Source organism: Colossoma macropomum, unplaced genomic scaffold (genome assembly GCF_904425465.1).
Source record: "Colossoma macropomum unplaced genomic scaffold, Colossoma_macropomum, whole genome shotgun sequence".
NCBI classification, from domain to species: Eukaryota; Metazoa; Chordata; class Actinopteri; order Characiformes; family Serrasalmidae; genus Colossoma; species Colossoma macropomum.
The window spans coordinates 3,267,012-3,294,575 of record NW_023494800.1 but is presented as its reverse complement, the minus strand read 5'-3'; the positions used below and the strand labels follow the sequence as shown (position 1 = coordinate 3,294,575).

The following is a 27,564-nucleotide window of genomic DNA, read 5'->3' as shown; positions in this document are numbered from 1 at the left end:
TCACAAACAACAACTAAAAAAAGATGGATGTGATTCAGGCTGACCAGCTGACCGTTTTCAGCTCTTATCGCTGATCGCTTATGGCAGACAAGCATCAAGACCCTTCTCTGTCCTGGCGCCCGGGTGGTGGAACGAACTTCCACTGGCTGTCCGAACAGCAGACCCTCTGGCGGTCCTCAAACGCAAGCTGAAGACCCATCTCTTTTTGAAGTGCTTAAGCGAACACTGACCTAAGTACTGATTGGAAGGCATTGTTTTGTGCTTATGCTATGTTTAACTGTGTAATCTTCTTCCTAGGTATTAGCGCTGGCTTTTGTATCTGGCCTTATCTGAGCTCGCAGGCAGTTCAGACGCTAAGCTATTTGTGCTAGCCAGCTAGGCTACATTCTCTGGGTAGACAAGAAAGCACTTTTTCAAGTTGCTCTGGATAAGAGCGTCCACTAAACGCCGTAACCGTGAATGACAGCAAGAAAAACAAGTCAGTGGCCCGTACGGGGATCGAACCCGCGACCTTGGCGTTATTAGCACCACGCTCTAACCAACTGAGCTAACCGGCCCGGCACCTAGCTGCCCGTGGCTGCAGGTGTGGCGGTGGCAGCACGTGTGTTGCGTCGCCGTCGAACTTCCAGAGAACGTGGCAGCGTGAAGGTGGCTGCAAGGGCACTGCAGCGAGCTCCTCAGCTTGAGCCCTGTTTCCAGACAGGACGATACTTGGAGGAATACGTTTGAATTTCAGTGTGTTCTTTGCGGAGCAAATTTTTCACAAAAAGCATTTGCACTATTTGGTTTCTTTTGTGCCTTGCCAACTACTAAGCCAAGACACAGAAATCAAAGCCCAAAGGTATAGCGGGGGGCATAGCTGCTTTGTAAGCAGTCGGCCCGGGTTTGCTTTCGGACCAACGCGTGGCTTTTAGTGTGTTTCGCTATGACAGCAGTGGTGCCTGGGGAAAGATGGCCGGTCACAATTTTCCGCTCAAAAGGATTTGAAGGCGTGGCCTGCAAAAGCCAGCGCTCTCCCCGTCGGGGAATCGAACCCCGGTCTTCCGCGTGACAGGCGGAGATACTGTCCACTATACTAACGAGGACAAGACGAGGGCTTCGGGGTGCGGAACGCTTCAGAACATTTCCCTGCGGCCACTGATTTCTTTGCTACGCTTCCGCGCTTACAGCGTTTCGCTCGCCCCGCTGACACTCGTTAACGTGCCAACATATACGTTAAATTAGATTAGATGCAACTTTATTGCCCTTCTGCACAGTACAGGTACAGTGCCAATGAAATGCAGTTAGCATCTAAACACAAGTGCAAAATACAGTATTATTCACGTTTTAAGTGCAGGAAATTAACCGCGGTAAGTGATGCTGTGCTTACATTATGTACAATCAAGAACGGTACAGAGGTTAAAAAAAAAAAGCATATGAACATACATATATACAGATATGCAAGTATGAATAAAACAGACATATATACAGAGTGAGTGGAGAGAATGCAAATGTAGGTAACATCGCACCTCTTTTCTTGGAAGCAACGGCAGGTTCCACCGAGAGTCCGACTCGGACCACTGGATTCCACGCCCAGAGCGAAAACTCCATGGACTTCCCGTGACCCAAGGAGGTAAGGGCACCACGAACCAGCTCCCGACCGCCAGGGCGGCACCCGTGCCCGAAAAAGACGGGTCTGACCTTCCCTGCCGAAACCCGGGATCGAACCAGGGACCTTTAGATCTTCAGTCTAACGCTCTCCCAACTGAGCTATTTCGGCTGCGGAGGCTGCCTTTATGCCTGCATCTGTGCTGTGCAAGCCAAGTAGAGCATGCAGGTGCACTGAACATGCCCGATGATAGTATGCATGCAGCCGGGGTGTCGTAGGCATCTTTGATCACCAGGCAGGGGCGCTGTTGCCTGGAGACGGCGTCCTCTCTGGTGCTGCGAAGGGGAATTAGCTCAAATGGTAGAGCGCTCGCTTAGCATGCGAGAGGTAGCGGGATCGATGCCCGCATTCTCCAGGGTGGGCTCCTTTTCAGCATCCCTCCCGATGACAAGGTTTAGGAAAGCTGCTGTAGATGTTCCTTTTTCCTTCTTGGAGTTCACCCTCCCCAGAGGCTACCGGCCCGTGCAGAATAAATGAGGGCCACTGTGGGTGGAACGCCATGTTCTTTCACAAACAACAACTAAAAAAAGATGGATGTGATTCAGGCTGACCAGCTGACCGTTTTCAGCTCTTATCGCTGATCGCTTATGGCAGACAAGCATCAAGACCCTTCTCTGTCCTGGCGCCCGGGTGGTGGAACGAACTTCCACTGGCTGTCCGAACAGCAGACCCTCTGGCGGTCCTCAAACGCAAGCTGAAGACCCATCTCTTTTTGAAGTGCTTAAGCGAACACTGACCTAAGTACTGATTGGAAGGCATTGTTTTGTGCTTATGCTATGTTTAACTGTGTAATCTTCTTCCTAGGTATTAGCGCTGGCTTTTGTATCTGGCCTTATCTGAGCTCGCAGGCAGTTCAGACGCTAAGCTATTTGTGCTAGCCAGCTAGGCTACATTCTCTGGGTAGACAAGAAAGCACTTTTTCAAGTTGCTCTGGATAAGAGCGTCCACTAAACGCCGTAACCGTGAATGACAGCAAGAAAAACAAGTCAGTGGCCCGTACGGGGATCGAACCCGCGACCTTGGCGTTATTAGCACCACGCTCTAACCAACTGAGCTAACCGGCCCGGCACCTAGCTGCCCGTGGCTGCAGGTGTGGCGGTGGCAGCACGTGTGTTGCGTCGCCGTCGAACTTCCAGAGAACGTGGCAGCGTGAAGGTGGCTGCAAGGGCACTGCAGCGAGCTCCTCAGCTTGAGCCCTGTTTCCAGACAGGACGATACTTGGAGGAATACGTTTGAATTTCAGTGTGTTCTTTGCGGAGCAAATTTTTCACAAAAAGCATTTGCACTATTTGGTTTCTTTTGTGCCTTGCCAACTACTAAGCCAAGACACAGAAATCAAAGCCCAAAGGTATAGCGGGGGGCATAGCTGCTTTGTAAGCAGTCGGCCCGGGTTTGCTTTCGGACCAACGCGTGGCTTTTAGTGTGTTTCGCTATGACAGCAGTGGTGCCTGGGGAAAGATGGCCGGTCACAATTTTCCGCTCAAAAGGATTTGAAGGCGTGGCCTGCAAAAGCCAGCGCTCTCCCCGTCGGGGAATCGAACCCCGGTCTTCCGCGTGACAGGCGGAGATACTGTCCACTATACTAACGAGGACAAGACGAGGGCTTTGGGGTGCGGAACGCTTCAGAACATTTCCCTGCGGCCACTGATTTCTTTGCTACGCTTCCGCGCTTACAGCGTTTCGCTCGCCCCGCTGACACTCGTTAACGTGCCAACATATACGTTAAATTAGATTAGATGCAACTTTATTGCCCTTCTGCACAGTACAGGTACAGTGCCAATGAAATGCAGTTAGCATCTAAACACAAGTGCAAAATACAGTATTATTCACGTTTTAAGTGCAGGAAATTAACCGCGGTAAGTGATGCTGTGCTTACATTATGTACAATCAAGAACGGTACAGAGGTTAAAAAAAAAAAGCATATGAACATACATATATACAGATATGCAAGTATGAATAAAACAGACATATATACAGAGTGAGTGGAGAGAATGCAAATGTAGGTAACATCGCACCTCTTTTCTTGGAAGCAACGGCAGGTTCCACCGAGAGTCCGACTCGGACCACTGGATTCCACGCCCAGAGCGAAAACTCCATGGACTTCCCGTGACCCAAGGAGGTAAGGGCACCACGAACCAGCTCCCGACCGCCAGGGCGGCACCCGTGCCCGAAAAAGACGGGTCTGACCTTCCCTGCCGAAACCCGGGATCGAACCAGGGACCTTTAGATCTTCAGTCTAACGCTCTCCCAACTGAGCTATTTCGGCTGCGGAGGCTGCCTTTATGCCTGCATCTGTGCTGTGCAAGCCAAGTAGAGCATGCAGGTGCACTGAACATGCCCGATGATAGTATGCATGCAGCCGGGGTGTCGTAGGCATCTTTGATCACCAGGCAGGGGCGCTGTTGCCTGGAGACGGCGTCCTCTCTGGTGCTGCGAAGGGGAATTAGCTCAAATGGTAGAGCGCTCGCTTAGCATGCGAGAGGTAGCGGGATCGATGCCCGCATTCTCCAGGGTGGGCTCCTTTTCAGCATCCCTCCCGATGACAAGGTTTAGGAAAGCTGCTGTAGATGTTCCTTTTTCCTTCTTGGAGTTCACCCTCCCCAGAGGCTACCGGCCCGTGCAGAATAAATGAGGGCCACTGTGGGTGGAACGCCATGTTCTTTCACAAACAACAACTAAAAAAAGATGGATGTGATTCAGGCTGACCAGCTGACCGTTTTCAGCTCTTATCGCTGATCGCTTATGGCAGACAAGCATCAAGACCCTTCTCTGTCCTGGCGCCCGGGTGGTGGAACGAACTTCCACTGGCTGTCCGAACAGCAGACCCTCTGGCGGTCCTCAAACGCAAGCTGAAGACCCATCTCTTTTTGAAGTGCTTAAGCGAACACTGACCTAAGTACTGATTGGAAGGCATTGTTTTGTGCTTATGCTATGTTTAACTGTGTAATCTTCTTCCTAGGTATTAGCGCTGGCTTTTGTATCTGGCCTTATCTGAGCTCGCAGGCAGTTCAGACGCTAAGCTATTTGTGCTAGCCAGCTAGGCTACATTCTCTGGGTAGACAAGAAAGCACTTTTTCAAGTTGCTCTGGATAAGAGCGTCCACTAAACGCCGTAACCGTGAATGACAGCAAGAAAAACAAGTCAGTGGCCCGTACGGGGATCGAACCCGCGACCTTGGCGTTATTAGCACCACGCTCTAACCAACTGAGCTAACCGGCCCGGCACCTAGCTGCCCGTGGCTGCAGGTGTGGCGGTGGCAGCACGTGTGTTGCGTCGCCGTCGAACTTCCAGAGAACGTGGCAGCGTGAAGGTGGCTGCAAGGGCACTGCAGCGAGCTCCTCAGCTTGAGCCCTGTTTCCAGACAGGACGATACTTGGAGGAATACGTTTGAATTTCAGTGTGTTCTTTGCGGAGCAAATTTTTCACAAAAAGCATTTGCACTATTTGGTTTCTTTTGTGCCTTGCCAACTACTAAGCCAAGACACAGAAATCAAAGCCCAAAGGTATAGCGGGGGGCATAGCTGCTTTGTAAGCAGTCGGCCCGGGTTTGCTTTCGGACCAACGCGTGGCTTTTAGTGTGTTTCGCTATGACAGCAGTGGTGCCTGGGGAAAGATGGCCGGTCACAATTTTCCGCTCAAAAGGATTTGAAGGCGTGGCCTGCAAAAGCCAGCGCTCTCCCCGTCGGGGAATCGAACCCCGGTCTTCCGCGTGACAGGCGGAGATACTGTCCACTATACTAACGAGGACAAGACGAGGGCTTCGGGGTGCGGAACGCTTCAGAACATTTCCCTGCGGCCACTGATTTCTTTGCTACGCTTCCGCGCTTACAGCGTTTCGCTCGCCCCGCTGACACTCGTTAACGTGCCAACATATACGTTAAATTAGATTAGATGCAACTTTATTGCCCTTCTGCACAGTACAGGTACAGTGCCAATGAAATGCAGTTAGCATCTAAACACAAGTGCAAAATACAGTATTATTCACGTTTTAAGTGCAGGAAATTAACCGCGGTAAGTGATGCTGTGCTTACATTATGTACAATCAAGAACGGTACAGAGGTTAAAAAAAAAAAGCATATGAACATACATATATACAGATATGCAAGTATGAATAAAACAGACATATATACAGAGTGAGTGGAGAGAATGCAAATGTAGGTAACATCGCACCTCTTTTCTTGGAAGCAACGGCAGGTTCCACCGAGAGTCCGACTCGGACCACTGGATTCCACGCCCAGAGCGAAAACTCCATGGACTTCCCGTGACCCAAGGAGGTAAGGGCACCACGAACCAGCTCCCGACCGCCAGGGCGGCACCCGTGCCCGAAAAAGACGGGTCTGACCTTCCCTGCCGAAACCCGGGATCGAACCAGGGACCTTTAGATCTTCAGTCTAACGCTCTCCCAACTGAGCTATTTCGGCTGCGGAGGCTGCCTTTATGCCTGCATCTGTGCTGTGCAAGCCAAGTAGAGCATGCAGGTGCACTGAACATGCCCGATGATAGTATGCATGCAGCCGGGGTGTCGTAGGCATCTTTGATCACCAGGCAGGGGCGCTCTTGCCTGGAGACGGCGTCCTCTCTGGTGCTGCGAAGGGGAATTAGCTCAAATGGTAGAGCGCTCGCTTAGCATGCGAGAGGTAGCGGGATCGATGCCCGCATTCTCCAGGGTGGGCTCCTTTTCAGCATCCCTCCCGATGACAAGGTTTAGGAAAGCTGCTGTAGATGTTCCTTTTTCCTTCTTGGAGTTCACCCTCCCCAGAGGCTACCGGCCCGTGCAGAATAAATGAGGGCCACTGTGGGTGGAACGCCATGTTCTTTCACAAACAACAACTAAAAAAAGATGGATGTGATTCAGGCTGACCAGCTGACCGTTTTCAGCTCTTATCGCTGATCGCTTATGGCAGACAAGCATCAAGACCCTTCTCTGTCCTGGCGCCCGGGTGGTGGAACGAACTTCCACTGGCTGTCCGAACAGCAGACTCTCTGGCGGTCCTCAAACGCAAGCTGAAGACCCATCTCTTTTTGAAGTGCTTAAGCGAACACTGACCTAAGTACTGATTGGAAGGCATTGTTTTGTGCTTATGCTATGTTTAACTGTGTATTCTTCTTCCTAGGTATTAGCGCTGGCTTTTGTATCTGGCCTTATCTGAGCTCGCAGGCAGTTCAGACGCTAAGCTATTTGTGCTAGCCAGCTAGGCTACATTCTCTGGGTAGACAAGAAAGCACTTTTTCAAGTTGCTCTGGATAAGAGCGTCCACTAAACGCCGTAACCGTGAATGACAGCAAGAAAAACAAGTCAGTGGCCCGTACGGGGATCGAGCCCGCGACCTTGGCGTTATTAGCACCACGCTCTAACCAACTGAGCTAACCGGCCCGGCACCTAGCTGCCCGTGGCTGCACTCGTTAAGGTGCCAACATATACGTTAAATTAGATTAGATGCAACTTTATTGCCCTTCTGCACAGTACAGGTACAGTGCCAATGAAATGCAGTTAGCATCTAAACACAAGTGCAAAATACAGTATTATTCACGTTTTAAGTGCAGGAAATTAACCGCGGTAAGTGATGCTGTGCTTACATTATGTACAATCAAGAACGGTACAGAGGTTAAAAAAAAAAAGCATATGAACATACATATATACAGATATGCAAGTATGAATAAAACAGACATATATACAGAGTGAGTGGAGAGAATGCAAATGTAGGTAACATCGCACCTCTTTTCTTGGAAGCAACGGCAGGTTCCACCGAGAGTCCGACTCGGACCACTGGATTCCACGCCCAGAGCGAAAACTCCATGGACTTCCCGTGACCCAAGGAGGTAAGGGCACCACGAACCAGCTCCCGACCGCCAGGGCGGCACCCGTGCCCGAAAAAGACGGGTCTGACCTTCCCTGCCGAAACCCGGGATCGAACCAGGGACCTTTAGATCTTCAGTCTAACGCTCTCCCAACTGAGCTATTTCGGCTGCGGAGGCTGCCTTTATGCCTGCATCTGTGCTGTGCAAGCCAAGTAGAGCATGCAGGTGCACTGAACATGCCCGATGATAGTATGCATGCAGCCGGGGTGTCGTAGGCATCTTTGATCACCAGGCAGGGGCGCTCTTGCCTGGAGACGGCGTCCTCTCTGGTGCTGCGAAGGGGAATTAGCTCAAATGGTAGAGCGCTCGCTTAGCATGCGAGAGGTAGCGGGATCGATGCCCGCATTCTCCAGGGTGGGCTCCTTTTCAGCATCCCTCCCGATGACAAGGTTTAGGAAAGCTGCTGTAGATGTTCCTTTTTCCTTCTTGGAGTTCACCCTCCCCAGAGGCTACCGGCCCGTGCAGAATAAATGAGGGCCACTGTGGGTGGAACGCCATGTTCTTTCACAAACAACAACTAAAAAAAGATGGATGTGATTCAGGCTGACCAGCTGACCGTTTTCAGCTCTTATCGCTGATCGCTTATGGCAGACAAGCATCAAGACCCTTCTCTGTCCTGGCGCCCGGGTGGTGGAACGAACTTCCACTGGCTGTCCGAACAGCAGACTCTCTGGCGGTCCTCAAACGCAAGCTGAAGACCCATCTCTTTTTGAAGTGCTTAAGCGAACACTGACCTAAGTACTGATTGGAAGGCATTGTTTTGTGCTTATGCTATGTTTAACTGTGTATTCTTCTTCCTAGGTATTAGCGCTGGCTTTTGTATCTGGCCTTATCTGAGCTCGCAGGCAGTTCAGACGCTAAGCTATTTGTGCTAGCCAGCTAGGCTACATTCTCTGGGTAGACAAGAAAGCACTTTTTCAAGTTGCTCTGGATAAGAGCGTCCACTAAACGCCGTAACCGTGAATGACAGCAAGAAAAACAAGTCAGTGGCCCGTACGGGGATCGAACCCGCGACCTTGGCGTTATTAGCACCACGCTCTAACCAACTGAGCTAACCGGCCCGGCACCTAGCTGCCCGTGGCTGCAGGTGTGGCGGTGGCAGCACGTGTGTTGCGTCGCCGTCGAACTTCCAGAGAACGTGGCAGCGTGAAGGTGGCTGCAAGGGCACTGCAGCGAGCTCCTCAGCTTGAGCCCTGTTTCCAGACAGGACGATACTTGGAGGAATACGTTTGAATTTCAGTGTGTTCTTTGCGGAGCAAATTTTTCACAAAAAGCATTTGCACTATTTGGTTTCTTTTGTGCCTTGCCAACTACTAAGCCAAGACACAGAAATCAAAGCCCAAAGGTATAGCGGGGGGCAGGGCTGCTTTGTAAGCAGTCGGCCCGGGTTTGCTTTCGGACCAACGCGTGGCTTTTAGTGTGTTTCGCTATGACAGCAGTGGTGCCTGGGGAAAGATGGCCGGTCACAATTTTCCGCTCAAAAGGATTTGAAGGCGTGGCCTGCAAAAGCCAGCGCTCTCCCCGTCGGGGAATCGAACCCCGGTCTTCCGCGTGACAGGCGGAGATACTGTCCACTATACTAACGAGGACAAGACGAGGGCTTCGGGGTGCGGAACGCTTCAGAACATTTCCCTGCGGCCACTGATTTCTTTGCTACGCTTCCGCGCTTACAGCGTTTCGCTCGCCCCGCTGACACTCGTTAAGGTGCCAACATATACGTTAAATTAGATTAGATGCAACTTTATTGCCCTTCTGCACAGTACAGGTACAGTGCCAATGAAATGCAGTTAGCATCTAAACACAAGTGCAAAATACAGTATTATTCACGTTTTAAGTGCAGGAAATTAACCGCGGTAAGTGATGCTGTGCTTACATTATGTACAATCAAGAACGGTACAGAGGTTAAAAAAAAAAAGCATATGAACATACATATATACAGATATGCAAGTATGAATAAAACAGACATATATACAGAGTGAGTGGAGAGAATGCAAATGTAGGTAACATCGCACCTCTTTTCTTGGAAGCAACGGCAGGTTCCACCGAGAGTCCGACTCGGACCACTGGATTCCACGCCCAGAGCGAAAACTCCATGGACTTCCCGTGACCCAAGGAGGTAAGGGCACCACGAACCAGCTCCCGACCGCCAGGGCGGCACCCGTGCCCGAAAAAGACGGGTCTGACCTTCCCTGCCGAAACCCGGGATCGAACCAGGGACCTTTAGATCTTCAGTCTAACGCTCTCCCAACTGAGCTATTTCGGCTGCGGAGGCTGCCTTTATGCCTGCATCTGTGCTGTGCAAGCCAAGTAGAGCATGCAGGTGCACTGAACATGCCCGATGATAGTATGCATGCAGCCGGGGTGTCGTAGGCATCTTTGATCACCAGGCAGGGGCGCTCTTGCCTGGAGACGGCGTCCTCTCTGGTGCTGCGAAGGGGAATTAGCTCAAATGGTAGAGCGCTCGCTTAGCATGCGAGAGGTAGCGGGATCGATGCCCGCATTCTCCAGGGTGGGCTCCTTTTCAGCATCCCTCCCGATGACAAGGTTTAGGAAAGCTGCTGTAGATGTTCCTTTTTCCTTCTTGGAGTTCACCCTCCCCAGAGGCTACCGGCCCGTGCAGAATAAATGAGGGCCACTGTGGGTGGAACGCCATGTTCTTTCACAAACAACAACTAAAAAAAGATGGATGTGATTCAGGCTGACCAGCTGACCGTTTTCAGCTCTTATCGCTGATCGCTTATGGCAGACAAGCATCAAGACCCTTCTCTGTCCTGGCGCCCGGGTGGTGGAACGAACTTCCACTGGCTGTCCGAACAGCAGACTCTCTGGCGGTCCTCAAACGCAAGCTGAAGACCCATCTCTTTTTGAAGTGCTTAAGCGAACACTGACCTAAGTACTGATTGGAAGGCATTGTTTTGTGCTTATGCTATGTTTAACTGTGTATTCTTCTTCCTAGGTATTAGCGCTGGCTTTTGTATCTGGCCTTATCTGAGCTCGCAGGCAGTTCAGACGCTAAGCTATTTGTGCTAGCCAGCTAGGCTACATTCTCTGGGTAGACAAGAAAGCACTTTTTCAAGTTGCTCTGGATAAGAGCGTCCACTAAACGCCGTAACCGTGAATGACAGCAAGAAAAACAAGTCAGTGGCCCGTACGGGGATCGAACCCGCGACCTTGGCGTTATTAGCACCACGCTCTAACCAACTGAGCTAACCGGCCCGGCACCTAGCTGCCCGTGGCTGCAGGTGTGGCGGTGGCAGCACGTGTGTTGCGTCGCCGTCGAACTTCCAGAGAACGTGGCAGCGTGAAGGTGGCTGCAAGGGCACTGCAGCGAGCTCCTCAGCTTGAGCCCTGTTTCCAGACAGGACGATACTTGGAGGAATACGTTTGAATTTCAGTGTGTTCTTTGCGGAGCAAATTTTTCACAAAAAGCATTTGCACTATTTGGTTTCTTTTGTGCCTTGCCAACTACTAAGCCAAGACACAGAAATCAAAGCCCAAAGGTATAGCGGGGGGCATAGCTGCTTTGTAAGCAGTCGGCCCGGGTTTGCTTTCGGACCAACGCGTGGCTTTTAGTGTGTTTCGCTATGACAGCAGTGGTGCCTGGGGAAAGATGGCCGGTCACAATTTTCCGCTCAAAAGGATTTGAAGGCGTGGCCTGCAAAAGCCAGCGCTCTCCCCGTCGGGGAATCGAACCCCGGTCTTCCGCGTGACAGGCGGAGATACTGTCCACTATACTAACGAGGACAAGACGAGGGCTTCGGGGTGCGGAACGCTTCAGAACATTTCCCTGCGGCCACTGATTTCTTTGCTACGCTTCCGCGCTTACAGCGTTTCGCTCGCCCCGCTGACACTCGTTAAGGTGCCAACATATACGTTAAATTAGATTAGATGCAACTTTATTGCCCTTCTGCACAGTACAGGTACAGTGCCAATGAAATGCAGTTAGCATCTAAACACAAGTGCAAAATACAGTATTATTCACGTTTTAAGTGCAGGAAATTAACCGCGGTAAGTGATGCTGTGCTTACATTATGTACAATCAAGAACGGTACAGAGGTTAAAAAAAAAAAGCATATGAACATACATATATACAGATATGCAAGTATGAATAAAACAGACATATATACAGAGTGAGTGGAGAGAATGCAAATGTAGGTAATATCGCACCTCTTTTCTTGGAAGCAACGGCAGGTTCCAGCGAGACTCCGACTCGGACCACTGGATTCCACGCCCAGAGCGAAAACTCCATGGACTTCCCGTGAGCCAAGGAAGTAAGGGCACCACGAACCAGCTCCCGAACGGCAGAGCAGCACCCGTGCCCGAAAAAGACAGGTTTCTGACGTCCCCTGCCGAAACCCGGGATCGAACCAGGGACCTTTAGATCTTCAGTCTAACGCTCTCCCAACTGAGCTATTTCGGCTGTGGAGGCTGCCTTTATGCCTGCATCTGTGCTGTGCAAGCCAAGTAGAGCATGCAGGTGCACTGAACATGCCCGATGATAGTATGCATGCAGCCGGGGTGTCGTAGGCATCTTTGATCACCAGGCAGGGGCGCTCTTGCCTGGAGACGGCGTCCTCTTAGGTGCTGAGAAGGGGAATTAGCTCAAATGGTAGAGCGCTCGCTTAGCATGCGAGAGGTAGCGGGATCGATGCCCGCATTCTCCAGGGTGGGCTCCTTTTCAGCATCCCTCCCGATGACAAGGTTTAGGAAAGCTGCTGTAGATCTTCCTTTTTCCTTCTTGGAGTTCACCCTCCCAGAGGCTACCGGCCCGTGCAGAATAAATGAGGGCCACTGTGGGTGAAAAGCCATGTTCTTTCACAAACCACGACTAAAAAAAGATGGATGTGATTCAGGCTGACCAGTTGACCGTTTTCAGCTCTTATCGCCAACCTGACTCGTTCATGCAGATTTCTCCTCCACAACATCCGGAGGATTGGACCCTTTCTCTCCCGGGAGGTCTCCCGGGAGGCCACCCAGTCCACCTAGTACAGTCTCTTGTCATCTCAAGGCGTGACTACTGCAACTCACCCCTAGCTTGTCTTCCTTTGCGGCCTATCAGGCCTTCACAACTGATCCAGAATGCAGCAGCACGACTTGTCTTCAGTCTCCCTAGGTTCATTCATGTCTCTGCACTGCTGCGTTCCCTGCAACGGCTTCCTGTAGCTGCCCGCATCATATTTCAAACCCTGACGCTTGCCGGCAAAGCCCAAAACGGACCAGACCCTCCCTACTTTATGGCAGCAGGCAATATTCCGTTTGTACCTCGAGCCCTTGGAGCTTCAAGTAAAGCTCAGCTTGTCCCGCCATCTTTACAGACGCATGGAAGACAAGCATCAAGACCCTTCTCTGTCCTGGCGCCCGGGTGGTGGAACGAGCTTCCACTGGCTGTCCGAACAGCAGACTCTCTGGCGGTCCTCAAACGCAAGCTGAAGACCCATCTCTTTTTGAAGTGCTTAAGCGAACACTGACCTAAGTACTGATTGGAAGGCATTGTTTTGTGCTTATGCTATGTTTAACTGTGTAATCTTCTTCCTAGGTATTAGCGCTGGCTTTTGTATCTGGCCTTATCTGAGCTCGCAGGCAGTTCAGACGCTAAGCTATTTGTGCTAGCCAGCTAGGCTACATTCTCTGGGTAGACAAGAAAGCACTTTTTCAAGTTGCTCTGGATAAGAGCGTCCACTAAACGCCGTAACCGTGAATGACAGCAAGAAAAACAAGTCAGTGGCCCGTACGGGGATCGAACCCGCGACCTTGGCGTTATTAGCACCACGCTCTAACCAACTGAGCTAACCGGCCCGGCACCTAGCTGCCCGTGGCTGCAGGTGTGGCGGTGGCAGCACGTGTGTTGCGTCGCCGTCGAACTTCCAGAGAACGTGGCAGCGTGAAGGTGGCTGCAAGGGCACTGCAGCGAGCTCCTCAGCTTGAGCCCTGTTTCCAGACAGGACGATACTTGGAGGAATACGTTTGAATTTCAGTGTGTTCTTTGCGGAGCAAATTTTTCACAAAAAGCATTTGCACTATTTGGTTTCTTTTGTGCCTTGCCAACTACTAAGCCAAGACACAGAAATCAAAGCCCAAAGGTATAGCGGGGGGCATAGCTGCTTTGTAAGCAGTCGGCCCGGGTTTGCTTTCGGACCAACGCGTGGCTTTTAGTGTGTTTCGCTATGACAGCAGTGGTGCCTGGGGAAAGATGGCCGGTCACAATTTTCCGCTCAAAAGGATTTGAAGGCGTGGCCTGCAAAAGCCAGCGCTCTCCCCGTCGGGGAATCGAACCCCGGTCTTCCGCGTGACAGGCGGAGATACTGTCCACTATACTAACGAGGACAAGACGAGGGCTTCGGGGTGCGGAACGCTTCAGAACATTTCCCTGCGGCCACTGATTTCTTTGCTACGCTTCCGCGCTTACAGCGTTTCGCTCGCCCCGCTGACACTCGTTAAGGTGCCAACATATACGTTAAATTAGATTAGATGCAACTTTATTGCCCTTCTGCACAGTACAGGTACAGTGCCAATGAAATGCAGTTAGCATCTAAACACAAGTGCAAAATACAGTATTATTCACGTTTTAAGTGCAGGAAATTAACCGCGGTAAGTGATGCTGTGCTTACATTATGTACAATCAAGAACGGTACAGAGGTTAAAAAAAAAAAGCATATGAACATACATATATACAGATATGCAAGTATGAATAAAACAGACATATATACAGAGTGAGTGGAGAGAATGCAAATGTAGGTAACATCGCACCTCTTTTCTTGGAAGCAACGGCAGGTTCCACCGAGAGTCCGACTCGGACCACTGGATTCCACGCCCAGAGCGAAAACTCCATGGACTTCCCGTGACCCAAGGAGGTAAGGGCACCACGAACCAGCTCCCGACCGCCAGGGCGGCACCCGTGCCCGAAAAAGACGGGTCTGACCTTCCCTGCCGAAACCCGGGATCGAACCAGGGACCTTTAGATCTTCAGTCTAACGCTCTCCCAACTGAGCTATTTCGGCTGCGGAGGCTGCCTTTATGCCTGCATCTGTGCTGTGCAAGCCAAGTAGAGCATGCAGGTGCACTGAACATGCCCGATGATAGTATGCATGCAGCCGGGGTGTCGTAGGCATCTTTGATCACCAGGCAGGGGCGCTGTTGCCTGGAGACGGCGTCCTCTCTGGTGCTGCGAAGGGGAATTAGCTCAAATGGTAGAGCGCTCGCTTAGCATGCGAGAGGTAGCGGGATCGATGCCCGCATTCTCCAGGGTGGGCTCCTTTTCAGCATCCCTCCCGATGACAAGGTTTAGGAAAGCTGCTGTAGATGTTCCTTTTTCCTTCTTGGAGTTCACCCTCCCCAGAGGCTACCGGCCCGTGCAGAATAAATGAGGGCCACTGTGGGTGGAACGCCATGTTCTTTCACAAACAACAACTAAAAAAAGATGGATGTGATTCAGGCTGACCAGCTGACCGTTTTCAGCTCTTATCGCTGATCGCTTATGGCAGACAAGCATCAAGACCCTTCTCTGTCCTGGCGCCCGGGTGGTGGAACGAACTTCCACTGGCTGTCCGAACAGCAGACTCTCTGGCGGTCCTCAAACGCAAGCTGAAGACCCATCTCTTTTTGAAGTGCTTAAGCGAACACTGACCTAAGTACTGATTGGAAGGCATTGTTTTGTGCTTATGCTATGTTTAACTGTGTATTCTTCTTCCTAGGTATTAGCGCTGGCTTTTGTATCTGGCCTTATCTGAGCTCGCAGGCAGTTCAGACGCTAAGCTATTTGTGCTAGCCAGCTAGGCTACATTCTCTGGGTAGACAAGAAAGCACTTTTTCAAGTTGCTCTGGATAAGAGCGTCCACTAAACGCCGTAACCGTGAATGACAGCAAGAAAAACAAGTCAGTGGCCCGTACGGGGATCGAACCCGCGACCTTGGCGTTATTAGCACCACGCTCTAACCAACTGAGCTAACCGGCCCGGCACCTAGCTGCCCGTGGCTGCAGGTGTGGCGGTGGCAGCACGTGTGTTGCGTCGCCGTCGAACTTCCAGAGAACGTGGCAGCGTGAAGGTGGCTGCAAGGGCACTGCAGCGAGCTCCTCAGCTTGAGCCCTGTTTCCAGACAGGACGATACTTGGAGGAATACGTTTGAATTTCAGTGTGTTCTTTGCGGAGCAAATTTTTCACAAAAAGCATTTGCACTATTTGGTTTCTTTTGTGCCTTGCCAACTACTAAGCCAAGACACAGAAATCAAAGCCCAAAGGTATAGCGGGGGGCATAGCTGCTTTGTAAGCAGTCGGCCCGGGTTTGCTTTCGGACCAACGCGTGGCTTTTAGTGTGTTTCGCTATGACAGCAGTGGTGCCTGGGGAAAGATGGCCGGTCACAATTTTCCGCTCAAAAGGATTTGAAGGCGTGGCCTGCAAAAGCCAGCGCTCTCCCCGTCGGGGAATCGAACCCCGGTCTTCCGCGTGACAGGCGGAGATACTGTCCACTATACTAACGAGGACAAGACGAGGGCTTCGGGGTGCGGAACGCTTCAGAACATTTCCCTGCGGCCACTGATTTCTTTGCTACGCTTCCGCGCTTACAGCGTTTCGCTCGCCCCGCTGACACTCGTTAACGTGCCAACATATACGTTAAATTAGATTAGATGCAACTTTATTGCCCTTCTGCACAGTACAGGTACAGTGCCAATGAAATGCAGTTAGCATCTAAACACAAGTGCAAAATACAGTATTATTCACGTTTTAAGTGCAGGAAATTAACCGCGGTAAGTGATGCTGTGCTTACATTATGTACAATCAAGAACGGTACAGAGGTTAAAAAAAAAAAGCATATGAACATACATATATACAGATATGCAAGTATGAATAAAACAGACATATATACAGAGTGAGTGGAGAGAATGCAAATGTAGGTAACATCGCACCTCTTTTCTTGGAAGCAACGGCAGGTTCCACCGAGAGTCCGACTCGGACCACTGGATTCCACGCCCAGAGCGAAAACTCCATGGACTTCCCGTGACCCAAGGAGGTAAGGGCACCACGAACCAGCTCCCGACCGCCAGGGCGGCACCCGTGCCCGAAAAAGACGGGTCTGACCTTCCCTGCCGAAACCCGGGATCGAACCAGGGACCTTTAGATCTTCAGTCTAACGCTCTCCCAACTGAGCTATTTCGGCTGCGGAGGCTGCCTTTATGCCTGCATCTGTGCTGTGCAAGCCAAGTAGAGCATGCAGGTGCACTGAACATGCCCGATGATAGTATGCATGCAGCCGGGGTGTCGTAGGCATCTTTGATCACCAGGCAGGGGCGCTCTTGCCTGGAGACGGCGTCCTCTTAGGTGCTGAGAAGGGGAATTAGCTCAAATGGTAGAGCGCTCGCTTAGCATGCGAGAGGTAGCGGGATCGATGCCCGCATTCTCCAGGGTGGGCTCCTTTTCAGCATCCCTCCCGATGACAAGGTTTAGGAAAGCTGCTGTAGATGTTCCTTTTTCCTTCTTGGAGTTCACCCTCCCCAGAGGCTACCGGCCCGTGCAGAATAAATGAGGGCCACTGTGGGTGGAACGCCATGTTCTTTCACAAACAACAACTAAAAAAAGATGGATGTGATTCAGGCTGACCAGCTGACCGTTTTCAGCTCTTATCGCTGATCGCTTATGGCAGACAAGCATCAAGACCCTTCTCTGTCCTGGCGCCCGGGTGGTGGAACGAACTTCCACTGGCTGTCCGAACAGCAGACTCTCTGGCGGTCCTCAAACGCAAGCTGAAGACCCATCTCTTTTTGAAGTGCTTAAGCGAACACTGACCTAAGTACTGATTGGAAGGCATTGTTTTGTGCTTATGCTATGTTTAACTGTGTAATCTTCTTCCTAGGTATTAGCGCTGGCTTTTGTATCTGGCCTTATCTGAGCTCGCAGGCAGTTCAGACGCTAAGCTATTTGTGCTAGCCAGCTAGGCTACATTCTCTGGGTAGACAAGAAAGCACTTTTTCAAGTTGCTCTGGATAAGAGCGTCCACTAAGCGCCGTAACCGCGAACGACAGCAAGAAAAACAAGTCAGTGGCCCGTACGGGGATCGAACCCGCGACCTTGGCGTTATTAGCACCACGCTCTAACCAACTGAGCTAACCGGCCCGGCACCTAGCTGCCCGTGGCTGCAGGTGTGGCGGTGGCAGCACGTGTGTTGCGTCGCCGTCGAACTTCCAGAGAACGTGGCAGCGTGAAGGTGGCTGCAAGGGCACTGCAGCGAGCTCCTCAGCTTGAGCCCTGTTTCCAGACAGGACGATACTTGGAGGAATACGTTTGAATTTCAGCGTGTTCTTTGCGGAGCAAATTTTTCACAAAAAGCATTTGCACTATTTGGTTTCTTTTGTGCCTTGCCAACTACTAAGCCAAGACACAGAAATCAAAGCCCAAAGGTATAGCGGGGGGCATAGCTGCTTTGTAAGCAGTCGGCCCGGGTTTGCTTTCGGACCAACGCGTGGCTTTTAGTGTGTTTCGCTATGACAGCAGTGGTGCCTGGGGAAAGATGGCCGGTCACAATTTTCCGCTCAAAAGGATTTGAAGGCGTGGCCTGCAAAAGCCAGCGCTCTCCCCGTCGGGGAATCGAACCCCGGTCTTCCGCGTGACAGGCGGAGATACTGTCCACTATACTAACGAGGACAAGACGAGGGCTTCGGGGTGCGGAACGCTTCAGAACATTTCCCTGCGGCCACTGATTTCTTTGCTACGCTTCCGCGCTTACAGCGTTTCGCTCGCCCCGCTGACACTCGTTAACGTGCCAACATATACGTTAAATTAGATTAGATGCAACTTTATTGCCCTTCTGCACAGTACAGGTACAGTGCCAATGAAATGCAGTTAGCATCTAAACACAAGTGCAAAATACAGTATTATTCACGTTTTAAGTGCAGGAAATTAACCGCGGTAAGTGATGCTGTGCTTACATTATGTACAATCAAGAACGGTACAGAGGTTAAAAAAAAAAAGCATATGAACATACATATATACAGATATGCAAGTATGAATAAAACAGACATATATACAGAGTGAGTGGAGAGAATGCAAATGTAGGTAACATCGCACCTCTTTTCTTGGAAGCAACGGCAGGTTCCACCGAGAGTCCGACTCGGACCACTGGATTCCACGCCCAGAGCGAAAACTCCATGGACTTCCCGTGACCCAAGGAGGTAAGGGCACCACGAACCAGCTCCCGACCGCCAGGGCGGCACCCGTGCCCGAAAAAGACGGGTCTGACCTTCCCTGCCGAAACCCGGGATCGAACCAGGGACCTTTAGATCTTCAGTCTAACGCTCTCCCAACTGAGCTATTTCGGCTGCGGAGGCTGCCTTTATGCCTGCATCTGTGCTGTGCAAGCCAAGTAGAGCATGCAGGTGCACTGAACATGCCCGATGATAGTATGCATGCAGCCGGGGTGTCGTAGGCATCTTTGATCACCAGGCAGGGGCGCTGTTGCCTGGAGACGGCGTCCTCTCTGGTGCTGCGAAGGGGAATTAGCTCAAATGGTAGAGCGCTCGCTTAGCATGCGAGAGGTAGCGGGATCGATGCCCGCATTCTCCAGGGTGGGCTCCTTTTCAGCATCCCTCCCGATGACAAGGTTTAGGAAAGCTGCTGTAGATGTTCCTTTTTCCTTCTTGGAGTTCACCCTCCCCAGAGGCTACCGGCCCGTGCAGAATAAATGAGGGCCACTGTGGGTGGAACGCCATGTTCTTTCACAAACAACAACTAAAAAAAGATGGATGTGATTCAGGCTGACCAGCTGACCGTTTTCAGCTCTTATCGCTGATCGCTTATGGCAGACAAGCATCAAGACCCTTCTCTGTCCTGGCGCCCGGGTGGTGGAACGAACTTCCACTGGCTGTCCGAACAGCAGACTCTCTGGCGGTCCTCAAACGCAAGCTGAAGACCCATCTCTTTTTGAAGTGCTTAAGCGAACACTGACCTAAGTACTGATTGGAAGGCATTGTTTTGTGCTTATGCTATGTTTAACTGTGTATTCTTCTTCCTAGGTATTAGCGCTGGCTTTTGTATCTGGCCTTATCTGAGCTCGCAGGCAGTTCAGACGCTAAGCTATTTGTGCTAGCCAGCTAGGCTACATTCTCTGGGTAGACAAGAAAGCACTTTTTCAAGTTGCTCTGGATAAGAGCGTCCACTAAACGCCGTAACCGTGAATGACAGCAAGAAAAACAAGTCAGTGGCCCGTACGGGGATCGAACCCGCGACCTTGGCGTTATTAGCACCACGCTCTAACCAACTGAGCTAACCGGCCCGGCACCTAGCTGCCCGTGGCTGCAGGTGTGGCGGTGGCAGCACGTGTGTTGCGTCGCCGTCGAACTTCCAGAGAACGTGGCAGCGTGAAGGTGGCTGCAAGGGCACTGCAGCGAGCTCCTCAGCTTGAGCCCTGTTTCCAGACAGGACGATACTTGGAGGAATACGTTTGAATTTCAGTGTGTTCTTTGCGGAGCAAATTTTTCACAAAAAGCATTTGCACTATTTGGTTTCTTTTGTGCCTTGCCAACTACTAAGCCAAGACACAGAAATCAAAGCCCAAAGGTATAGCGGGGGGCATAGCTGCTTTGTAAGCAGTCGGCCCGGGTTTGCTTTCGGACCAACGCGTGGCTTTTAGTGTGTTTCGCTATGACAGCAGTGGTGCCTGGGGAAAGATGGCCGGTCACAATTTTCCGCTCAAAAGGATTTGAAGGCGTGGCCTGCAAAAGCCAGCGCTCTCCCCGTCGGGGAATCGAACCCCGGTCTTCCGCGTGACAGGCGGAGATACTGTCCACTATACTAACGAGGACAAGACGAGGGCTTCGGGGTGCGGAACGCTTCAGAACATTTCCCTGCGGCCACTGATTTCTTTGCTACGCTTCCGCGCTTACAGCGTTTCGCTCGCCCCGCTGACACTCGTTAACGTGCCAACATATACGTTAAATTAGATTAGATGCAACTTTATTGCCCTTCTGCACAGTACAGGTACAGTGCCAATGAAATGCAGTTAGCATCTAAACACAAGTGCAAAATACAGTATTATTCACGTTTTAAGTGCAGGAAATTAACCGCGGTAAGTGATGCTGTGCTTACATTATGTACAATCAAGAACGGTACAGAGGTTAAAAAAAAAAAGCATATGAACATACATATATACAGATATGCAAGTATGAATAAAACAGACATATATACAGAGTGAGTGGAGAGAATGCAAATGTAGGTAACATCGCACCTCTTTTCTTGGAAGCAACGGCAGGTTCCACCGAGAGTCCGACTCGGACCACTGGATTCCACGCCCAGAGCGAAAACTCCATGGACTTCCCGTGACCCAAGGAGGTAAGGGCACCACGAACCAGCTCCCGACCGCCAGGGCGGCACCCGTGCCCGAAAAAGACGGGTCTGACCTTCCCTGCCGAAACCCGGGATCGAACCAGGGACCTTTAGATCTTCAGTCTAACGCTCTCCCAACTGAGCTATTTCGGCTGTGGAGGCTGCCTTTATGCCTGCATCTGTGCTGTGCAAGCCAAGTAGAGCATGCAGGTGCACTGAACATGCCCGATGATAGTATGCATGCAGCCGGGGTGTCGTAGGCATCTTTGATCACCAGGCAGGGGCGCTGTTGCCTGGAGACGGCGTCCTCTCTGGTGCTGCGAAGGGGAATTAGCTCAAATGGTAGAGCGCTCGCTTAGCATGCGAGAGGTAGCGGGATCGATGCCCGCATTCTCCAGGGTGGGCTCCTTTTCAGCATCCCTCCCGATGACAAGGTTTAGGAAAGCTGCTGTAGATGTTCCTTTTTCCTTCTTGGAGTTCACCCTCCCCAGAGGCTACCGGCCCGTGCAGAATAAATGAGGGCCACTGTGGGTGGAACGCCATGTTCTTTCACAAACAACAACTAAAAAAAGATGGATGTGATTCAGGCTGACCAGCTGACCGTTTTCAGCTCTTATCGCTGATCGCTTATGGCAGACAAGCATCAAGACCCTTCTCTGTCCTGGCGCCCGGGTGGTGGAACGAACTTCCACTGGCTGTCCGAACAGCAGACTCTCTGGCGGTCCTCAAACGCAAGCTGAAGACCCATCTCTTTTTGAAGTGCTTAAGCGAACACTGACCCTAAGTACTGATTGGAAGGCATTGTTTTGTGCTTATGCTATGTTTAACTGTGTATTCTTCTTCCTAGGTATTAGCGCTGGCTTTTGTATCTGGCCTTATCTGAGCTCGCAGGCAGTTCAGACGCTAAGCTATTTGTGCTAGCCAGCTAGGCTACATTCTCTGGGTAGACAAGAAAGCACTTTTTCAAGTTGCTCTGGATAAGAGCGTCCACTAAACGCCGTAACCGTGAATGACAGCAAGAAAAACAAGTCAGTGGCCCGTACGGGGATCGAACCCGCGACCTTGGCGTTATTAGCACCACGCTCTAACCAACTGAGCTAACCGGCCCGGCACCTAGCTGCCCGTGGCTGCAGGTGTGGCGGTGGCAGCACGTGTGTTGCGTCGCCGTCGAACTTCCAGAGAACGTGGCAGCGTGAAGGTGGCTGCAAGGGCACTGCAGCGAGCTCCTCAGCTTGAGCCCTGTTTCCAGACAGGACGATACTTGGAGGAATACGTTTGAATTTCAGTGTGTTCTTTGCGGAGCAAATTTTTCACAAAAAGCATTTGCACTATTTGGTTTCTTTTGTGCCTTGCCAACTACTAAGCCAAGACACAGAAATCAAAGCCCAAAGGTATAGCGGGGGGCATAGCTGCTTTGTAAGCAGTCGGCCCGGGTTTGCTTTCGGACCAACGCGTGGCTTTTAGTGTGTTTCGCTATGACAGCAGTGGTGCCTGGGGAAAGATGGCCGGTCACAATTTTCCGCTCAAAAGGATTTGAAGGCGTGGCCTGCAAAAGCCAGCGCTCTCCCCGTCGGGGAATCGAACCCCGGTCTTCCGCGTGACAGGCGGAGATACTGTCCACTATACTAACGAGGACAAGACGAGGGCTTCGGGGTGCGGAACGCTTCAGAACATTTCCCTGCGGCCACTGATTTCTTTGCTACGCTTCTGCGCTTACAGCGTTTCGCTCGCCCCGCTGACACTCGTTAACGTGCCAACATGTACGTTAAATTAGATTAGATGCAACTTTATTGCCCTTCTGCACAGTACAGGTACAGTGCCAATGAAATGCAGTTAGCATCTAAACACAAGTGCAAAATACAGTATTATTCACGTTTTAAGTGCAGGAAATTAACCGCGGTAAGTGATGCTGTGCTTACATTATGTACAATCAAGAACGGTACAGCGGTTAAAAAAAAAAAGCATATGAACATACATATATACAGATATGCAAGTATGAATAAAACAGACATATATACAGAGTGAGTGGAGAGAATGCAAATGTAGGTAACATCGCACCTCTTTTCTTGGAAGCAACGGCAGGTTCCACCGAGAGTCCGACTCGGACCACTGGATTCCACGCCCAGAGCGAAAACTCCATGGACTTCCCGTGACCCAAGGAGGTAAGGGCACCACGAACCAGCTCCCGACCGCCAGGGCGGCACCCGTGCCCGAAAAAGACGGGTCTGACCTTCCCTGCCGAAACCCGGGATCGAACCAGGGACCTTTAGATCTTCAGTCTAACACTCTCCCAACTGAGCTATTTCGGCTGTGGAGGCTGCCTTTATGCCTGCATCTGTGCTGTGCAAGCCAAGTAGAGCATGCAGGTGCACTGAACATGCCCGATGATAGTATGCATGCAGCCGGGGTGTCGTAGGCATCTTTGATCACCAGGCAGGGGCGCTGTTGCCTGGAGACGGCGTCCTCTCTGGTGCTGCGAAGGGGAATTAGCTCAAATGGTAGAGCGCTCGCTTAGCATGCGAGAGGTAGCGGGATCGATGCCCGCATTCTCCAGGGTGGGCTCCTTTTCAGCATCCCTCCCGATGACAAGGTTTAGGAAAGCTGCTGTAGATGTTCCTTTTTCCTTCTTGGAGTTCACCCTCCCCAGAGGCTACCGGCCCGTGCAGAATAAATGAGGGCCACTGTGGGTGGAACGCCATGTTCTTTCACAAACAACAACTAAAAAAAGATGGATGTGATTCAGGCTGACCAGCTGACCGTTTTCAGCTCTTATCGCTGATCGCTTATGGCAGACAAGCATCAAGACCCTTCTCTGTCCTGGCGCCCGGGTGGTGGAACGAACTTCCACTGGCTGTCCGAACAGCAGACTCTCTGGCGGTCCTCAAACGCAAGCTGAAGACCCATCTCTTTTTGAAGTGCTTAAGCGAACACTGACCTAAGTACTGATTGGAAGGCATTGTTTTGTGCTTATGCTATGTTTAACTGTGTATTCTTCTTCCTAGGTATTAGCGCTGGCTTTTGTATCTGGCCTTATCTGAGCTCGCAGGCAGTTCAGACGCTAAGCTATTTGTGCTAGCCAGCTAGGCTACATTCTCTGGGTAGACAAGAAAGCACTTTTTCAAGTTGCTCTGGATAAGAGCGTCCACTAAACGCCGTAACCGTGAATGACAGCAAGAAAAACAAGTCAGTGGCCCGTACGGGGATCGAACCCGCGACCTTGGCGTTATTAGCACCACGCTCTAACCAACTGAGCTAACCGGCCCGGCACCTAGCTGCCCGTGGCTGCAGGTGTGGCGGTGGCAGCACGTGTGTTGCGTCGCCGTCGAACTTCCAGAGAACGTGGCAGCGTGAAGGTGGCTGCAAGGGCACTGCAGCGAGCTCCTCAGCTTGAGCCCTGTTTCCAGACAGGACGATACTTGGAGGAATACGTTTGAATTTCAGTGTGTTCTTTGCGGAGCAAATTTTTCACAAAAAGCATTTGCACTATTTGGTTTCTTTTGTGCCTTGCCAACTACTAAGCCAAGACACAGAAATCAAAGCCCAAAGGTATAGCGGGGGGCAGGGCTGCTTTGTAAGCAGTCGGCCAGGGTTTGCTTTCGGACCAACGCGTGGCTTTTAGTGTGTTTCGCTATGACAGCAGTGGTGCCTGGGGAAAGATGGCCGGTCACAATTTTCCGCTCAAAAGGATTTGAAGGCAAAAGCCAGCGTTCTTCCCGTCGGGGAATCGAACCTCGGTCTTCCGCGTGACAGGCGGAGATACTGTCCACTATAATAATGAGGACAAGACGAGGGCTTCACGGTGCGGAACGCTTCAGAACATTTCACTGCGGCCACTGATTTCTTTGCTACGCTTCCGCGCTTACAGCGTTTTGCTCGCCCCGCTGACACTCGTTAACGTGCCAACATATACGTTAAATTAGATTAGATGCAACTTTATTGCCCTTCTGCACAGTACAGGTACAGTGCCAATGAAATGCAGTTAGCATCTAAACACACGACCGCCAGGGCAGCACCCGTGCCCGAAAAAGACAGGTCTGATGGTCCCTGCCGAAACCCGGGATCGAACCAGGGACCTTTAGATCATCAGTCCAACGATCTCCCAACTGAGCTATTTCAGCTGCGGAGGCTGCCTCTATGCCTGCGTCTTTGCTGTGCAAGCCAAGCTAGGGCTGACGTTCCCTGCCAAACCCCAGGAATGATTCTCGGACCTTTAGATCTTTAATCTAACGCTCTCCCAACTTAGCTATTTCGGCTGCAGAGGCTACATTTACGCCTGCATCTGTGCTGTGCAAGCCAAGTAGAGCATGCAGGTGCACTGAACATGCCTGATGATATTATCCGTGCAGTCGGGGTGTCGTAGGCATCTTTGATTGCCAGCCATGGGCACCCTTGCCTAGAGACGGCGCACTCTGTGGCACTGCCAAGGGGAATTAGCTCTCCCTACAGCACAAAATCTGTTTTCAGAAAACCCATCCTTTCAATCCTGCTCCATTCTCGCTTCCATTTCTCTCCAAGCAGCTCACAGCGGCCTGTCCATTTCTCACCAATGAAATCTTCTCTTCAGTTTGCCACCTATTTCTCACCAGTGAAAACCTTTTGCACTTCTCCATTTCTTGTGTAACAGAGTTGAAATGAAACAATTGGTAAAATATTGAGTTTCACCAATTTCGTAAAAAGGGTTCAGAACAATAATAAAAAGTTATTTATATCTTCATAAAAAAGGTTACAATTATTTTTAGGGAGCTTCTCTTGCTGTGACATCGCTGCAGACTATGTCCCTATGCTGCTGCCGTACCCCCATCAGACGAGTGAGATCTCTCAGATGGCCAGTGTGTAGCTGCTGTAGTTCTTCATTAACATAGAATTTAATTCAGTTCATATCGAGTTAAAAACCTTAAAACATTGTTCTAACACATTATATGAGCATGTGGTAATTTTGTCAGAGTATATTCTCGATTATAAATGCTATTTTTATCGAATTATTGCTCGGACTTGTGCTTCAGCTAACTGAGCCATGGTAGCTAACTAAATAGCTAGCTAACCCTCACCCTCGGCAGCAAAGTTGGATTAAAAACTTCTCATTTCTTCTTATTTTATTTTTATATGCTCAGCTTGTGAGGTCTGCAGCCGTCTAAGGTAAGAGAAGATTAATACACTATAAAATCTGTTTCAGAATAAATATAGTGGAAAGCGAGCCCTTGTGTCCGACTGTTTTGATGACCGAACAGTGGTCGTTACATTTGCCAATCAAATCGCAGCTATTTCCGTTGCCATAGCAACGGCTAACGGCTCCGCTCTCGAAGCTCGTTCCATTTCTAACCTATAAAATCAATAAAAATCTCTGACGCCTCTCCTTTTCTTGCCAATCACATCGCCATAGCAACCGCTGCCTAGGCTTCATATTTAAAGTTGAAGCGTTTTTTTTTTTCTTGCTTGGAAGAGCTGCCTTTTACGTGGATATCACCGCGAACTAACGGCGTAAGTCGGCTGTCTTCGCTTTTGACAAGGTACGTTAACTAATTTTCAATATGTTTAGATGTTGCTTATGTTTCTAACTTAGCTAGCTTGCTATGGTAATATTACAGATTACTATATTTAGCCAAGAACAGTCTCTGAATATGTTCTTGCTAGCGTATTAGTTTGAGTGCGTTTGTAAGCGTAGCAACAATAAAATGATTTAACGGCGGATAACTCCACTCTGCCCATGATTATGATTTTTTTTTTATTAACGTTGCATCTTTGGTAATACTACAGATTACTGTATTTAGCCACAAACAGTGTCTGATTATGTGCTTGCTAGCGTATTTGAGTGCGTTTGTAAGTGTAGCGATAATAATTAATTTAATGGCAGATAACTATTTTTTCAAGCAACTTATTAACGTTGCATCTTTGGTTTTTAAAATGGAATCTAAAAAAAAGCATCGAGCTATGGGAGATGATGAGTGGGTTTCCAGACTGAAGAAGTTTGCTGATACAGGCGTTTGGCCCTCTGAGGCAGGGAACAGGCCAGCCCCGAGGCAGAAAAAGTGGCATGAGCGCTATCAAAAGGCAAGCATTTGGTTTTATATTGCTTTATTCGTGCCAATTAATACCAATTACATAAGTATTATTAGGCAATTTAGGCATTGAACAATTCTTGTGAAACAATGTGTTCCTTGAAGGGTAATTCCACTGATTTTCCAAAACTCTCTGTAATTCAGTGACTGAGGTGCAAATAAAGTCATTCAGAGTGGTTTAATATGAAAGGGATGATTGTAGAGATTTCTTTACAGTGGTGTTAATAGAAACCAGGGGTCACACACAAATATAGCCATCACCATCCGAAACCACCAGTGAACCTACATGTGTTGTCTGAGTTTTCATATGTATAGTTGATAATGGTAAAATAGTGGTCGATCTGAAAAGTTTTCTTTGGGGACTATTTTGCCTTTCACTGCCCTCCGTTATGAATGGATTAAAAAAAATATATACTTTTTAGGTCAAAACCTTATTTCAGAACTACTGTAAATCAAAGTCTCAGACATCAAGCAGTGCATTTATAACCATCTGATGTAAGCTTTCTGTGAGGGAGCTTTTAGAGGAAGGAAATTTTCAGATATCTGGTTCCTATCACTACAGTTCTGACTCTGTAAATTTCTCTAGAATGGAGCATTTAACATTAAAACCCCTCTGAATGACTTTGTTTACATCTTAACCATTTGATTACATTTTAAAGAATTCCTCTTCATGAGTGAGCTATGGTTGCAT

The 27,564-nt window shown here is 50.1% G+C and overlaps 45 non-coding genes across 45 annotated transcripts; 11 read left to right on the top strand and 34 right to left on the bottom strand.

Moving 5' to 3' along the window:
• Positions 1–483: 483 nt before the first annotated feature.
• Positions 484–557, bottom strand: trnai-aau. Its single transcript has one exon. It is a non-coding gene; the product is annotated as a tRNA-Ile (tRNA).
• Positions 558–1,013: 456 nt separating this feature from the next.
• Positions 1,014–1,085, bottom strand: trnad-guc. The gene has a single exon. It is a non-coding gene; the product is annotated as a tRNA-Asp (tRNA).
• Positions 1,086–1,686: 601 nt separating this feature from the next.
• On the bottom strand, positions 1,687–1,759 carry trnaf-gaa. Its single transcript has one exon. It is a non-coding gene; the product is annotated as a tRNA-Phe (tRNA).
• A 171-nt stretch (positions 1,760–1,930) lies between these two features.
• trnaa-agc lies at positions 1,931–2,003 on the top strand. The gene has a single exon. It is a non-coding gene; the product is annotated as a tRNA-Ala (tRNA).
• Positions 2,004–2,638: 635 nt separating this feature from the next.
• Positions 2,639–2,712, bottom strand: trnai-aau. The gene has a single exon. It is a non-coding gene; the product is annotated as a tRNA-Ile (tRNA).
• A 456-nt stretch (positions 2,713–3,168) lies between these two features.
• Positions 3,169–3,240, bottom strand: trnad-guc. Its single transcript has one exon. It is a non-coding gene; the product is annotated as a tRNA-Asp (tRNA).
• A 601-nt stretch (positions 3,241–3,841) lies between these two features.
• On the bottom strand, positions 3,842–3,914 carry trnaf-gaa. Its single transcript has one exon. It is a non-coding gene; the product is annotated as a tRNA-Phe (tRNA).
• Positions 3,915–4,085: 171 nt separating this feature from the next.
• Positions 4,086–4,158, top strand: trnaa-agc. The gene has a single exon. It is a non-coding gene; the product is annotated as a tRNA-Ala (tRNA).
• Positions 4,159–4,793: 635 nt separating this feature from the next.
• On the bottom strand, positions 4,794–4,867 carry trnai-aau. Its single transcript has one exon. It is a non-coding gene; the product is annotated as a tRNA-Ile (tRNA).
• A 456-nt stretch (positions 4,868–5,323) lies between these two features.
• Positions 5,324–5,395, bottom strand: trnad-guc. Its single transcript has one exon. It is a non-coding gene; the product is annotated as a tRNA-Asp (tRNA).
• Positions 5,396–5,996: 601 nt separating this feature from the next.
• On the bottom strand, positions 5,997–6,069 carry trnaf-gaa. The gene has a single exon. It is a non-coding gene; the product is annotated as a tRNA-Phe (tRNA).
• A 171-nt stretch (positions 6,070–6,240) lies between these two features.
• On the top strand, positions 6,241–6,313 carry trnaa-agc. Its single transcript has one exon. It is a non-coding gene; the product is annotated as a tRNA-Ala (tRNA).
• A 635-nt stretch (positions 6,314–6,948) lies between these two features.
• On the bottom strand, positions 6,949–7,022 carry trnai-aau. Its single transcript has one exon. It is a non-coding gene; the product is annotated as a tRNA-Ile (tRNA).
• Positions 7,023–7,542: 520 nt separating this feature from the next.
• On the bottom strand, positions 7,543–7,615 carry trnaf-gaa. The gene has a single exon. It is a non-coding gene; the product is annotated as a tRNA-Phe (tRNA).
• Positions 7,616–7,786: 171 nt separating this feature from the next.
• On the top strand, positions 7,787–7,859 carry trnaa-agc. Its single transcript has one exon. It is a non-coding gene; the product is annotated as a tRNA-Ala (tRNA).
• A 635-nt stretch (positions 7,860–8,494) lies between these two features.
• trnai-aau lies at positions 8,495–8,568 on the bottom strand. The gene has a single exon. It is a non-coding gene; the product is annotated as a tRNA-Ile (tRNA).
• Positions 8,569–9,024: 456 nt separating this feature from the next.
• On the bottom strand, positions 9,025–9,096 carry trnad-guc. The gene has a single exon. It is a non-coding gene; the product is annotated as a tRNA-Asp (tRNA).
• A 601-nt stretch (positions 9,097–9,697) lies between these two features.
• Positions 9,698–9,770, bottom strand: trnaf-gaa. The gene has a single exon. It is a non-coding gene; the product is annotated as a tRNA-Phe (tRNA).
• Positions 9,771–9,941: 171 nt separating this feature from the next.
• trnaa-agc lies at positions 9,942–10,014 on the top strand. Its single transcript has one exon. It is a non-coding gene; the product is annotated as a tRNA-Ala (tRNA).
• Positions 10,015–10,649: 635 nt separating this feature from the next.
• Positions 10,650–10,723, bottom strand: trnai-aau. The gene has a single exon. It is a non-coding gene; the product is annotated as a tRNA-Ile (tRNA).
• Positions 10,724–11,179: 456 nt separating this feature from the next.
• Positions 11,180–11,251, bottom strand: trnad-guc. Its single transcript has one exon. It is a non-coding gene; the product is annotated as a tRNA-Asp (tRNA).
• A 603-nt stretch (positions 11,252–11,854) lies between these two features.
• trnaf-gaa lies at positions 11,855–11,927 on the bottom strand. Its single transcript has one exon. It is a non-coding gene; the product is annotated as a tRNA-Phe (tRNA).
• A 171-nt stretch (positions 11,928–12,098) lies between these two features.
• On the top strand, positions 12,099–12,171 carry trnaa-agc. The gene has a single exon. It is a non-coding gene; the product is annotated as a tRNA-Ala (tRNA).
• Positions 12,172–13,229: 1,058 nt separating this feature from the next.
• On the bottom strand, positions 13,230–13,303 carry trnai-aau. The gene has a single exon. It is a non-coding gene; the product is annotated as a tRNA-Ile (tRNA).
• A 456-nt stretch (positions 13,304–13,759) lies between these two features.
• Positions 13,760–13,831, bottom strand: trnad-guc. Its single transcript has one exon. It is a non-coding gene; the product is annotated as a tRNA-Asp (tRNA).
• Positions 13,832–14,432: 601 nt separating this feature from the next.
• On the bottom strand, positions 14,433–14,505 carry trnaf-gaa. The gene has a single exon. It is a non-coding gene; the product is annotated as a tRNA-Phe (tRNA).
• Positions 14,506–14,676: 171 nt separating this feature from the next.
• On the top strand, positions 14,677–14,749 carry trnaa-agc. The gene has a single exon. It is a non-coding gene; the product is annotated as a tRNA-Ala (tRNA).
• Positions 14,750–15,384: 635 nt separating this feature from the next.
• On the bottom strand, positions 15,385–15,458 carry trnai-aau. The gene has a single exon. It is a non-coding gene; the product is annotated as a tRNA-Ile (tRNA).
• A 456-nt stretch (positions 15,459–15,914) lies between these two features.
• On the bottom strand, positions 15,915–15,986 carry trnad-guc. The gene has a single exon. It is a non-coding gene; the product is annotated as a tRNA-Asp (tRNA).
• Positions 15,987–16,587: 601 nt separating this feature from the next.
• On the bottom strand, positions 16,588–16,660 carry trnaf-gaa. The gene has a single exon. It is a non-coding gene; the product is annotated as a tRNA-Phe (tRNA).
• Positions 16,661–16,831: 171 nt separating this feature from the next.
• Positions 16,832–16,904, top strand: trnaa-agc. The gene has a single exon. It is a non-coding gene; the product is annotated as a tRNA-Ala (tRNA).
• A 635-nt stretch (positions 16,905–17,539) lies between these two features.
• Positions 17,540–17,613, bottom strand: trnai-aau. Its single transcript has one exon. It is a non-coding gene; the product is annotated as a tRNA-Ile (tRNA).
• A 456-nt stretch (positions 17,614–18,069) lies between these two features.
• On the bottom strand, positions 18,070–18,141 carry trnad-guc. Its single transcript has one exon. It is a non-coding gene; the product is annotated as a tRNA-Asp (tRNA).
• A 601-nt stretch (positions 18,142–18,742) lies between these two features.
• trnaf-gaa lies at positions 18,743–18,815 on the bottom strand. Its single transcript has one exon. It is a non-coding gene; the product is annotated as a tRNA-Phe (tRNA).
• A 171-nt stretch (positions 18,816–18,986) lies between these two features.
• Positions 18,987–19,059, top strand: trnaa-agc. Its single transcript has one exon. It is a non-coding gene; the product is annotated as a tRNA-Ala (tRNA).
• A 635-nt stretch (positions 19,060–19,694) lies between these two features.
• trnai-aau lies at positions 19,695–19,768 on the bottom strand. Its single transcript has one exon. It is a non-coding gene; the product is annotated as a tRNA-Ile (tRNA).
• Positions 19,769–20,224: 456 nt separating this feature from the next.
• On the bottom strand, positions 20,225–20,296 carry trnad-guc. The gene has a single exon. It is a non-coding gene; the product is annotated as a tRNA-Asp (tRNA).
• A 601-nt stretch (positions 20,297–20,897) lies between these two features.
• On the bottom strand, positions 20,898–20,970 carry trnaf-gaa. The gene has a single exon. It is a non-coding gene; the product is annotated as a tRNA-Phe (tRNA).
• Positions 20,971–21,141: 171 nt separating this feature from the next.
• Positions 21,142–21,214, top strand: trnaa-agc. Its single transcript has one exon. It is a non-coding gene; the product is annotated as a tRNA-Ala (tRNA).
• A 636-nt stretch (positions 21,215–21,850) lies between these two features.
• trnai-aau lies at positions 21,851–21,924 on the bottom strand. Its single transcript has one exon. It is a non-coding gene; the product is annotated as a tRNA-Ile (tRNA).
• A 456-nt stretch (positions 21,925–22,380) lies between these two features.
• On the bottom strand, positions 22,381–22,452 carry trnad-guc. Its single transcript has one exon. It is a non-coding gene; the product is annotated as a tRNA-Asp (tRNA).
• Positions 22,453–23,053: 601 nt separating this feature from the next.
• On the bottom strand, positions 23,054–23,126 carry trnaf-gaa. The gene has a single exon. It is a non-coding gene; the product is annotated as a tRNA-Phe (tRNA).
• Positions 23,127–23,297: 171 nt separating this feature from the next.
• trnaa-agc lies at positions 23,298–23,370 on the top strand. The gene has a single exon. It is a non-coding gene; the product is annotated as a tRNA-Ala (tRNA).
• A 635-nt stretch (positions 23,371–24,005) lies between these two features.
• On the bottom strand, positions 24,006–24,079 carry trnai-aau. The gene has a single exon. It is a non-coding gene; the product is annotated as a tRNA-Ile (tRNA).
• Positions 24,080–24,862: 783 nt separating this feature from the next.
• On the bottom strand, positions 24,863–24,935 carry trnai-gau. The gene has a single exon. It is a non-coding gene; the product is annotated as a tRNA-Ile (tRNA).
• Between the last annotated feature and the right edge of the window lie 2,629 nt (positions 24,936–27,564).